Genomic DNA, 13,643 nt, shown 5'->3' on the forward strand with positions numbered 1-13,643 from the left:
ATATCCATCCATCATCTATACACCGCTTAATCCTCATTAAGGTAGTGGGGGGGCTGGAGTCTATCCCAGCAGATTTAGGGTAAAGGCAGGAGACACCTGGACAGGTAACAGTCTGTCACAGGGCTACTTATAGAGACAAACAATCACACTCACATTCACACCTACAGACAATTTAGAATCACCAATTAACTTCAGCATGTTTTTGGACTGTGGGAGGAAGCTGGAGAACCAAGAGAAGGTAGTGTCTACAGATACGGACCCGTACCCGTACCCGTAGCCTGTGGGCTACAGATACGGCACTTTCCATTTGCCAGACAAATACGGACCCGTACGCGAGTCTCGCGAGTCAAGAAGCTGCTAACCACTGCAAACTGTTGAAAGGTAAGCAAAGGTTAAGGTTAGGGTTAGTGTTAGGGTCAGGTTTAGGGTCCGTACCTGTAGTATCGATGCTACGGGTCCGTACCGCTAGCGTCTACCGGGAGTCACGTGACCAGATCTCGCGTATCTGATTGGCAAATGGCAAGTGCCGTATCCGTAGTCCACAGGCTACGGGTACGGGTCCGTATCTCTAGCAACAACCCCCAGAGAAAGCCCACGCATGCACAGGGGGAACATGCAAACTCCATGCAGAAAGTGCTAACCAAGCCACTGTGCTGCCCCAGTACTGAAACAGTGAAGCTAATTCCTTTATCTTTGCTGTAGACTGAAAACATTTGGGTCTGACATAAAAAAAAATGACTATGAGACATCAACATTTCAGCTTTCATTTCTAGGTATTTACATCTGGATCTGATGCACAACTTAGAAGATAGCACCTTTTGTTTGAACCCACCCATTTTTCATGTGAGCAAAAATACTGGAACACGTGACTGACAGGTGTGTTTTGTTACCCTGCTGTGTCCTATCACACTGATTATTCACTCAGTGTCTGCGTTCAGTTTCACATTTGGGTCTTGGCTGTGCAGACTGTGTTTATAGTTCTAGATGTAACCAACATGAGTACAAGAGAACTATCTATGGGTGAAAAACAAGCCATTGTGAAGCTGAGAGAAGATGGAAAATCGATCAGAGCCACTGCACAAGCATTTGGAATGTCCTAAAGAAGAAAGAATCCAACGGTGGACTAAGAAACAGACGTTGAGCAGGTAGACCAAGGAAAGCAGCAGCAGTTGATGACAGAAACAGAGAGCTGTAAAGAAAGACCCTAAAACAACTGTCAGCAACAACCTCCAGATAAGTGAAGGCATCACAATCTACTGTTCACAGAAGACTTCATGAACAAAAGCATAAAGGCTACCTTAGAAGATGCAAACCACTCATTAGCTGGAAGAAGCGGAAGGCCAGACTGGAGTTTGCCGGAAAATTAGAGATGAGCCTCAAAAATTGGACTGACGAGACAAAGATGAACCCTAGTGATGGAAAGGCTAAAGTTTAGAGAAAGGAGATCTGCTCATGATCCCAAACATACAAGCTCATCTGTGAGACAGTGGAGCTAATGTCATGGAAGCTTGCATGGCTTCTTCGGGAACGGGCTCGTTAATCTTCACCGATGATGTAACACATGATGGCAGCAGCAAAATTAATTCAGAAGTCCACAGAACCCAAATGTTTTCAGTCTACAGCAGAAATAAAGGAACAGGCCTCACTGTTCCGGTACTTTTGGAGAGGAGAGAATATGAGAATTCTGTTTCATAGTCGACTAATAATCATTAGATCCCATCACTGCAGTTTTTTTATGCTCACAGGACATCATGACAAACAAACTTTGAGAATCATTCAGGGATGATGACTAATACCATGTGTGAAGCAGCCAGGATCAGTTAATTAATTGACTACTGGATGAACAAACAGTTCATCCCTGTAGTCCCATATCAAACAAAAATCCATCTTTACTAATAAGACAATTAGTTGCTCGTCTCTGTTTAATATCACTGTAAAATGTGTGTATTTGCACAGCGATACGCATCATTTTTCACAATTCTCTGACAGTTCATACACATTCATTTCACAAAAACACAACTATAGATGAGTAAATGACGCAAAAAGATGGGCTGAAATTATGTTTCTGCTAAAGTGAGTCAAAGTGAAACCAAAGGTAAAAAAAAACTGCTTCAGGGCCTCTTGGTACAGATTTTCCTGGAGTGCTGAATGAAATCACTCCAAAACGTATTCCCTCATGTGTGACAATCCAGACTCCTGCACACTGAGTTGGGTTAAATTCTCATGACTGTGAAGGCCACAGCGTATAATTCACAACATTTTCACCAGAAAATTCAAGGAGTCTTTGTGCCCTGTACAGAAGTACCTGCATCATTCTGTTTTTCAACTCATTTTTCAAAGATTTTTCCTTTGATTTGTCACCCATCTGAATAAATTACTGTGGGGCAGACCCTTACTGAGTACTGTAAAATAATTATTGCTGACAGGATGACAGATGCAGTGATCTCAGAAGGCATCTGGATGCTTAATCCACACTTTAAATGTATAAATTTGCATTGCATATAAAATGCCAAAGATAATTGGATTTATGTTGTCATGTCGTCCTGCGGGTCAAATTGACCCGTTTTAAAGTTTGAAAATGCGGGGGGAAAATAGATTTTCACAGTGAAACTTCTGATGTCCACATTTTCAACATTTTTGGGAAATTTTGACCATTTTTTGGTGGAAAAAAGAATTGTTGAAAAAAAAACATTTGTGAATGTTCTTAAAGAAAACATTAGAAGTTTTACTGATATATATGTAATCACTTTAGATATTTTTTTCGGATTTTTTTTGGAGGATTTCTATTCATTTTTCAGAAATATTTACAAGAATTTTCTTGCCAAATTTGTTTTTTTTTTTTTAATAAAACTTTTAAGGGAAACTTTTAAGGAATTATTAAAATTTTAAAACAGTGCTTCACTAAAGTATGGAGTCACAGGAGTGCCACATCAAAATATAAATAAATAAATAAATGTGGAAATATGGAGAAATAAATAAATAAATAAATAAAGGTTCAAATATAAATAGAGAGAAATAAATAATTAAATGTGGAAATATAAAGAGAAATAAATAAATAAGTAAATAAAAGGAAAATTTTGTCTTTGCTTTTACCTTTTCATTTTTCCCTCTTATTTATTTATTTATTTATTTCTCTTTATATTTCCATATTTATTTATTTATTTATTTATTTCTCTTTATATTTCCATATTTATGTATTTATTTATTTATTTCTCTTTATATTTCCACATTTATTTATTTATTTCTCTTTATATTTACACATTTATTTATTTATTTATTTATATTTTGATGTGGCACTCCTGTGACTCCATACTAAAGATCACAGTTGTGATGTTTTCACGTTTCATTGGAGATTCTCCTGCTTGCATAACTGCCTGTTTATGGAATCACCCAATTTCTGTCATAGAGATAATGAAAGTTTCTCCCACATTTCAGCTGAAGCTCTGAGTTCATCCACTCTAGTGCACTGACAAACTGACTTTTTTTTCCCCCTCCATAGCATCCCAAATGAACCTATGGGATTTAGGTCAGGGCTGTGGGAGAGCCGTTCTAAATCATTAAATTTCTCCTGGGCAAAACAGTCTTTGAAAAGGTGGCGGGTAGATTTTACACTAGAAGGAAAGCGGCTTGAAACTTTTCAGATCTTTGTGGGGGGCGGCATGGCTCAGTGGGTAGAGTGGCCGTCTTGTAACTGGAAGGTTGCCGGTTTGATCCTTGGCCCATCGTGCTCATGTCGAGGTGTCCCTGAGCAAGACACCGAACCCCTAATTGCTCCTGATGGGTCGTGGTTAGCACCTTGCATGGCAGCTCCTGCCATCAGTGTGTGAATGGGTAAATGTGACATATCATGTAAAGTGCTTTGGATAAAAGCACTATATAAATACAACCATTTACCATTTTTTCTTTTTAAAATTGAATGCAGTCTGTGTTCGTTGTGAGTAAAATCTGCATTAGCAACAAAAGCATCTCTTGACATTTTCCCCATGATTGCTCCTTCCTCGGTCACATCACTAAGAAACCTCACAGTCGCCGCCAGATTGACTCCAATTAATCTGATGGCAGTTGTCAGCTGGATGCGGCTTCGTCTGATTGGCCGAACGGTGTGAATGCATGTCTCGTGTATCCAGGGCTCCATCTGACAGATCACGTTTGCAGTGTGACTGCATGGTGCATGTACATAAAACATTCTTCTTACTCGTCACATTTAGTGCAGTCTGTTGCAATTAGTTTTTGTTCATATCGAGCTGATGAGTCATCAGTCAGCACTAATGCAGTCTGGTTTGGATTCCTCCCCCAGGTTTCTATACGCAAACTTTCTGCTATCAGATTCCGAGCTGAATTTGGATTCATCTGAAACTAACTCGTAATAGTCTGTGAACTGAGCAGTATTTCGTAGAGGTGGGTTGATCGATCCAAATATTAATATTACCGATACCAGCATTGGCATTGATATTGAACAATACCAGTGTAATCAGATCGATACTTTAGTTTCAGTTTCTCTCCTGTATGAAAATTAGAAAGGTTAGCGCCATCTGAGCAGCATCTACCTCAGTCTGCACTGTGAGGCGTTTAGGGAACATTGGTAAATGTAGTGTCTGTCGATAAGCAAATGTTCAGCTAGTGAAGTGTTTCAGCTGTAACCAGGTGGGACCAGGTGGGCGCAACAAACTGACAATGTCTGTCATGTTTTATTATCAAAGACAGTAACCATAGGGGGTACATTTTTTTGTATTCGTCATTACAAAAGTAACTCAAAATGCATCTTAAAAGAGCATTTCCCATTTCAGTGACAGAAGTATTGCACAAACATTGACCAATCTACCAAAAATGAACACTGTTTAAGGAGGTTATCCCTCACTTTGTGATTTCATCGGCAACCCAGATTCTTCCTCGTCTGACCCACAGAAAACCTACCCAGGAATTAGTCTGATTCTTAAACCCTGAGCATTTACAACCCAATCTTCATTCCAGATGTGGACGACCATATACAGATCCTAACCTTTGTTCTAAACCTACCAATGACGGAAAAAGTTAGTCTGGAGTATCGGTATCAGTATCGGCAATAGTGGCCCTGTATCTTGCAGTATGGCACACCACTAGTATTTGGTCATTCTTGTTGAATCTGTGAAATTATCTTGAATTTACTCCCAATTTTGCGATCAAATCTACCGCTGGTCTTTCAACTCTGTTTCCTCCATTTCAGTCTTTTTGACAATATAACTGTGGAAGACTGAGAGTTTTTTTTTTATGGAGTGGCCTTCCTTGTGCAAACAAATGATGCTTGACCTTTTCTCTGAGCTCCCGTCACTTGTCTTTGCCATTTCGCAGTTGTTTTTAACTAGCTTGTTCCGGGGTTATTTATAGTGGACGTGTCAGTAATGGTGAAGTTCAAACAACTGCCCCCAGCAGGGTAAGTAGTTCATCACATTAGCAATGCACATGTCCATCAGAACTTGTTAGAACACTTTCATTGCTTCAATTTTGAGGGATATCTTCAATTTTCTAACGTAGCAAACGGAATTACTCGTTTTTGCGGAAAGCATTTGTTTCAAATGGCGTTAAATATTTTATGGGACAACCAGGAAGCTGCTCTCAGCCTCTAGATTTCCTCTTGGCCTATGTAAGGACCTCTGTGCATCACAGAGGACAGAATGAATAGCTCTCCAGTAGCTACTACTAACAGGTGGCCTTGACTGACTCACAGTCCCTTAAGGCTGACTGTGATGAATGGGTCATGACTCTGCCGTGAATTACAGCTCCGCGACTGAAAACAGGAAGTCGGGACTTAATTAGGCCGGGCTTGATGTAGGCGCAGGTGGTTTTTCTGGAGACCAAATCTGTCTCCAGCGTATTCACACAGTCTGTCCAGATACTGTAAGCTTGTTTGTGTTTCTCATCCGTATGTGTGCCAGCAGATACATGCAGTTCTGCGTTTTATAGGGTTCTCCTTGATGACAGCTGAGGAGCAATAGACAGAATGGAAGGGTGGGAGATGGGAATGTGCAATGAGCAGGAAGAACACAGCATGACTGGCCTTAAAACAAAGAATCTAAGGTCTCCTCTCCATTTGGTTTTGACGTGTGAGTCTCACAACCTCAAGTTGGCAGCAGAGACCCTACTTTGATCAACAGACGATCCCACGAAGACACCAACTAGCTCTCCAAACCAGCATTTCTTCTCTTCAGTCTGCCACCAAAAGACACCACTATCTTTACAATGGAATTTACACATCATAAAAACCTGGACCTTAAACCTTCCAGGTAAAAGACACAGAACATGCACAGACTGTCTGTGCATGTTCCATCACATGGAACTTATCCAGGTTGTTTTCTCCAGACTAGATCCTCGCTTGTGTTCTATCTACTCTCAGATGTACGTCACTTTGGATGAAAGCATCTGCTCAAAAAAATTGCAGAAAGTGTAGAATTGTAGGCAACATGACCTACTGCATACTGTAACTGTTCAGTAGTTTCACTTAAATGCATCAGATACAAACTGCTATGAAAGCAGTTGAGGGGCAGCATGACTCAGTAGGTAGAGTGGCCGTCTTGTAACTGGAAGGTTGCCGGTTTGATCCTTGGCCCGTCGAACTCATGTCGAGGTGTCCCTGAGCAAGACACCGAACCCCTAATTGCTCCTGATGGGTTGTGGTTAGCACCTTGCATGGCAGCTCCCGCCATCAGTGTGTGAATGTGTGTGTGAATGGGTAAATGTGACACATCATGTAAAGTGCTTTGGATAAAAGCACTATATAAATACAACCATTTACCAGCACATAATGAAAACAGAATGTCTGGTTCAGGTCCTCGATAAGTGAGCTCCTGCTACTCTCCATCACTCTCCCTGTTGGTTTCTGTGCAGGTCTCCTGAGGCCTGCTAATCCTCTGCTGCCGGGGCCACTGACCCCTATCCATCCCTGCACACGTCCCAGAGTGGAGGTTGTTCCTGGTGGGGATTGGTGGTTGCCCTTGCAGACAGGTTTCCTATTCAACACCCACAACTCTGTGTCCACCTCCACCTGGACGAAGCATTCCCAGTGGTCTGCTTCAAGCGCTGATGGGCTTTATGTTGAGGTATGTGCAGAGGTCGGTGCAGGGTTGACGTTTTCCATTGTTGTATTGACATAAAAACTCACAAAGTCACTTGTATACCTTCACAAATAGGCTAAAGTGGGTAAAACCTAATTCAGTTTTTATTTGTCCTGCTCTGTATTAAAAATAGGCCATTAAAATGATCAATAATTATCAATATCTACTAAAATGAAAACAATTGATCATAAGTTTTTCGGCCACATTGGCCAGCCTTACGAGATACCATGACCAGCTTTGACCTTTCATCAAGACCACAGACCCTACAAAGGAAGTGGAATCTAGACAACATGTGGGTCGTCTCTGAACCAGCACAACTCACACCACCCTCCAGACCAAAGCACAGACACATTAAGACACTTAGGCTGTGTCCGAAATCGCATACTAACGTACTACTCATACTAAGTGTGACGTCAAAATAAGTATGTAGTGCGTTCACATTTGAAAGTATGAAAAGACTTAGTACGCGAGAAATACCCGGATGTATAGTATATTTGGAAAATTTTTAAGTATGCGCGGTGACCACACTAGTCATACTCAACTGCCCCATAATGCTTTGCGAGCTATCCACCGAAATGCAAGCCTCCGCGGGATCTGTGGCCGGACCGGGGCGATTTTTATTTTATTTTATGTGGTTAAGTAGTCATCCTAATCACCCCACAGATTTGAGAAATAGGCGTTTTCTGACCTTATAAATTTGTCAGACGCCTCACAACGTGCTACTGAATGCTAGCAGCTAGTTGCAGCAGCTCGTTTTGCATACAGAACAAGTAGCAGCTACCTCCAGTAGTCTGCAGCTACAATTGAAACGATTCGCATAATCTGGCTAATAACTGCATGAGGAGTGCCGGCTTGAAATTGCCACATTAATTATGCGACTGTTTGTTAGCGTAAAATCGACCTGAAGCCGGCATTCAGCCGAGATATTTGATAGCCGTACTTCCAGTTTTTGTCGTCGGATTTTTGAAATGCATTATGGGAAACGTAGTAGTATACTACAGTGTGAACGGTCGGCATTCTAATCATACTTAGAGTACGTAGTATACAGTATATACTCATTGAGAATGTAGTATGTAGTACGTTAGTATGCCATTTCGGACACAGCCTTAGTCTCCTTTCTTGGACTCAACCGTTCGTTATGAATTTGTCTGAAGGTCTATATCTACACTAGCCCTCTTATGAGCATTTAGACAACACATGTTTGTAATCTATAGTGCTTGAATGTTCATGTGTCCAAACTGAAGTTCAGAGTGACGCTAAATGTTCTGCATTTCGACTCATTTTGATCATCCGACTATCTGGAATCCACATCCGTGAATTACCTGAAAGAAAACTGTACCATTTTACCGTTCTACAAATCACCAGGAAATCATCTTAAAAGTGTGGCTCTATAAAAGCGTCTGACTTCAGACAGATCTTCCTGAGTTAATGATGCAGTTTGCAAAAATCCCTTTAAAAGATTGTCACATGAAACACCATTTGGAACTCCTTCGCCGACTGATGAAAGAAGAACATCCTTTGAGTGACTGAGAAAAGAAGGTTTCGTTCTTTCCTGTTTCAACCCACTCCGACGGGCCGACCTGAACTTCAACAGACTTTCACCAGACACATCAGTGCATCACACAGTGTGCAGACAAGAAGCTTCCATAAACTGATAACCAGATCCAACTTTCTACATCAAATTTCTGTAAATTCTGAAGAAGCCTGCCACCTAAATTAGTGGCTTCTTTAAGGTCTTCTCATATCTCAATGCACAATATTCCCAGATAACATTGTGTTTTCTTCATCTCTCAGTTTGTTTTGTGTTTGTCTTGTCTTAGTGTGTCAGATTGTTTGCGCCGTAGTCAGAATTTATCAATAAATGGGCGAATATTTAAAGCTCGGGGTTTATTGTTCACATATCAGTCCCTAAAATATAGAGTTTTCGATTATTAATTAAATTTCTCCCAAAGATTAGTTGTGAAGCTCTACTTAATCAGGAGGAGTTTCATATGCATTGTTGAGCAGTTTACTCTCTTCTTCCTCATAATTACGAATCAGAAGTAATCCTGAAGGAACGAAAAATGTTCCGGTTTGTGGCTAAAAAGGGACGAAGTTTGGGGAAGTGTTTAACCAACAACAACTTTAATCTTATCTTGACATCTTGTTGACGGAATGTTAAAGTTTGTAATAATTCTGCATTATCGTTTGAGCATAATTTTCATACAGGGCCAATGATGACAAAGAGGAAGCTTCAAAATTGAGTGTGCTTCTTATCGGTTAATCTGCTGGTTATATTCCTGAAAAACAGATTCATTGTCTTGTCTTTAAAATAGTAAGAAATGCTGATTTCAGAGTCCTGGGTGGTGTCGTTATATGTCTTGCTTTAATACAAATTTCCTCATTTTTACTAAAACCCTTATTGGAAACTGCTTTGTATTGTTTGAGTTACTTTACAGTCAGATGTGTGGAGGTGTGTTTTGTTTTGCAGTACCGGTGACCCGGCTAAGCATAGACAGCAGTGTCAAACTGAGATATTCACAGAGCTGAACTGCAATAGAAGGAGGATTATTTTCTGCTTTCTCACTTCTTTCTACTTTTGTAGACTGAGGAAAAAAAAATCTCACTTCATACTGCTGCTCTCTCTGCTGTTTCATTCACTTTACACATGTGATCCACAGCTGAATGCATCAACTTCACACCCTTTCTCCAGACTCTTCAGGACGCTGACAATCATTCAGAAAAACAAAAAGTACACCGATCGGCTGGCAGACAGACAGAATGTCTTGTCCCAACGGCATCTAACTTATGATCTAGAATCTGCATTAAAGAAAAAAGTTGTAATTTTTAGCGTGGAATTACTTTCTTGGTTAAGAGTAATAAGAGAAAACTGACACAGGTTTCCCACTCTTTCCCCGAAATGATTTTCCAGGGCTTTTCCAGGACTTTTCCAGGACTTTTCCAGTCAGTACAGACACATGTTATCAGGTAGGAGGACGTAGGAGGTGAAGTGAGCGATGTCACCATGACGTCCCATCATACGCAGGCGGACTTTTCGCGACAGAGACTTTATCTGTGTTGACTACAGACTGTATTCTATGGTGTTGACCGGCGTCATCGACTGAAAGTTTGATTTCAGACATATTGGCTGGTAGCGTCACATGGGGCGCTGCGCCGGCTCGAAGCAGAGAAGTGTTATTTTATATATATTATATGCCTCAATGTTGCCCAGAAAATACGGTGACAACAGACATGCATGCGCATAACTTGTAAACCGTTTGCATTGGCAGGTGGAGGATAAATATTTTTCCAGGACAAGTTAACCGTTTCCAGGACATTTGACCTTTTTTTCTCATCTTCCATATGTTTTCCATGACTGGAAAATTGGTCAGTCATTTTCCAGGTTTTCCAGGATTTCCAGGATGCGTGGGAACCCTGTGACACCGTGCTCAAGTCTGTATGCTACATACTGTATGAAGCTCCACTCAGTAATTGGTTGATTTTTGGCCAAAGAACTGGAGACACGACCAGGAAACAGCTGGCAATTTGTCATTTTTACATTTTTTTTTATCATACAGAATTTGTACTGATCAAACAAATGAGATCCAATCCAGCTTTAGAGGTACGAGTAGGTGGCGATTGGCTCGGCGATTCATGAATAGTGGTACCTTTGAGCAATGCAAACTGTTTCCCCATTTTTTCGTCTTTAGCTTAGTATGAAGACAGAAAAGCAAGAGAGAAGGCCATAACAAATACTGCTCTACCTCGATGCATTTCTTTATTTTCTTCCATCACGACATCCAGGGTCCTTGTCTGCCTCATTACAGGATGAGTAAAAAAGATTCCTCAAGTTATCTCTCAGAGTTAAAACTGTCCTGCTCTCCTTAAACTAAACCCTTCCTGTCAAACATCTAAGGCCGTCCATGTTGTTGCTTCTTCGCCTTTTCGCCTGAAAATGGGGCACTTACTGTCTTAATTTCAGATTTGTCTGAGGTTTAAAAATCAGAGCAGGGACATAATGTTGACAGAAGCATGGCTTACCGAACGAGTAAAGTTTAAAGCTGGGTCGGTTCGTGACGTTTGCATGAATAAAGTGCAGTTTTCTATGTAATCATGTCTGTTTAATTCAGCAGCAGCTCATTCATATCTAAACTGGGTTTTAAATAACTGTTATGCAAGAAATTCCTGTGGCATTAATACCGTTCTGTGTACATTATTACGTCCTCATTTTAAACAAAGCCTTGTTAAATAGGGAGCATATTATACAAGACCTGCTGACTCAGAATTTACATATTTACTCATCAAGGCCTGAGTGGAATAAGGAGGAATTATGCAGAAGACATTGCTCTGGTCCGGGGTGAGTCATCGTCATGGCTCCAGATCAGCTTTCGCAGGGTTTCGGTGTATCTCCTCGTTCATTAGGGGGGCTCCACTTATACCTGCAATCCTCAGAGATTCCTTTGATTCCAGGTCTGAGAGGATTATCCTGTTATCAGTAAAACTAGCCCATCCGCTCACGGTCGGACGCTGGTCTGTAACTGGACAAACTGGGTCCGACTGTCCATGGGTTTAAGTCGCCATGTGAGCTAAGAACCGCCAAGATGAAGGAGTCTTAAGGAAGATGACATATATATGTGAGCTCTGGAGACACTTCTTTAACTCAGTCTATTCTCTGACTACCCAAGAGGAAGAACAGGTGGGAGTGCAAGGGAAAAGCGATTTTTTTTCCATTAATTACTACAATCTTTCACCACAGCAGTGTTGTCACCAAAGGCACAGGGGGTTATTTATGTCATATTTTGTGTTGATGAATTAAAAACTAAGTAAATAGTTGATGATTTTGTTATTTATCAAGCAAAAATGCCAAACATTTGCTGTGAAATATGTTGCTTTTTTTGGTTTTGTGACTTTGTAAACCGAATAAATTTGGGTTTTAGACTGCAGTTTAGATCAAGGAAGCAAACAGAGGGCATCCATTTTTTCTGGGAAATTGCGATGGACTCCATTTTTGATTTATCAGTTTATCCTCTGTAGGGTCACAGATGCCAACAACAGCTGACACATACAACCACGCACACATAAATTCACACCTATGGCAGATTTAGAATCACAAATTAACCTCAGCATGTGTTTGGACGGTAGGAGGAAGTCGGAGCACCCAGTGAAAACCCACGCAAACTGTGAGAACATGCCAACTCCACCCGAAGCCCAGATTTGAACCCAAGATCTACTATCTGCGAGACCCTTTTTATGACATGTTATGCTTAAATCTGAATGATTTAATCAAAAACCTCCAACTGAACTCATGATGGAAGCAGTTGCAGCTACATCTGCAGCATTTTTGTGCATTTATACTGAATTTCTCTTGATATTATCGACCTGCTTGTCCTCATACATGCCTGTGTTGTGTGGGACGGAAGAACTACTTAGTGGAACGAAGCCACACAGGACAGCCCTAGGACAGACCAAGCGGGCTCCCTGTCCGCAAAGCTTCAAGGTGTCCTCTCCACGCCATTACCTTCGTCGACACTCTGCAATGACGAAGTGGAACTTTGAGCGAAAGTGACATTTTATTAGCAGGGGAATCTAAGGGGCCCTTGTCCGCATCAACTGACTAAACAAGTTTTTATACCGCTGCTCCTGTTATCGGACTTATGCTGCTCAATAAGTGTGAAATACAGTCGCAGCTCAGAGAGGATGTCTCAATCCGGTCGGAGAGAGTTGGACCAAAAACACTTCTCACAGTTAATAAACAAAAAAAGAAGTAGGATTGGACTGTTGGGCGCTTCAACACACTCGTCCTTCTCTTAGTCTGCTGCTGTATGATTGCTGCAACCTCAAAACATTGCTCTGATTCTCTGGTCAGCTGTAGCTGTTGTCTCTATTGACTCTTCCCCCCCAGTGTTGGCTAAGTGGATGAATACAGTGTCAGCCTCTGCAGCTGCAAGGGCCACTGTACTGGGGGAAAAAGGAAGTCTTTGCCAAAGGATTACTTTGGCAAAGACTGGTGCCCCAGACGTTAGTGCAGTGATGATCCACAGTGAGAGGGGGATGGGGTGGGCGATGTTGTGTACTGTGGGTCACCAGACACTGACATTGTCCTTGCAGCAACAACTGCATTCACTCCGTCTTGTGTTTGTGTGATCAGTTATCTCATACAGTGAAGCGCTTGTGTGTATTCCTGCTGCTACAGGCTGAATTTCAGTGTTTCAGCTCTCATCGCTGGCCCCGGCTCATCTGCCAAACTGCTCTGTTGTTTATTCAGGTGTGTCAAGGACCCAGTGTGACATCATCACATTCACCTACGTGTGAATTAAATCATCCTGGGGAGGATCCGAATTCAGCACGGCTCCATTAAAAATGTGCTATGGCCGGCTGACGAGCGCGGACAGGTGTTTGTTTCAGAGAAGAAGAAAAAAAACAGGTTTCATTAGTAAAGAGCTGAAAGGTGAAGTGACACCAGTTTTTTCTGAATCATTCACTCAAGCATTCTTCATGTGTGTAAAACTCAACCATTTGTGGGAGTAAAGCAGTGACTCTTTCCAAGCCCACACACTATGACCATAAATAGCCTAA

At 41.4% G+C, this 13,643-nt stretch overlaps 1 protein-coding gene across 1 annotated transcript in view; it reads right to left on the bottom strand.

Annotated features, from left to right (window-relative positions):
• Nucleotides 1-13,643, bottom strand: part of phactr3a (phosphatase and actin regulator 3a) — a 50,810-nt gene that overhangs the window by 35,890 nt on the left and 1,277 nt on the right.

The sequence above is a fragment of the Acanthochromis polyacanthus genome, chromosome 6 (genome assembly GCF_021347895.1).
Source record: "Acanthochromis polyacanthus isolate Apoly-LR-REF ecotype Palm Island chromosome 6, KAUST_Apoly_ChrSc, whole genome shotgun sequence".
NCBI classification, from domain to species: domain Eukaryota; kingdom Metazoa; phylum Chordata; class Actinopteri; family Pomacentridae; genus Acanthochromis; species Acanthochromis polyacanthus.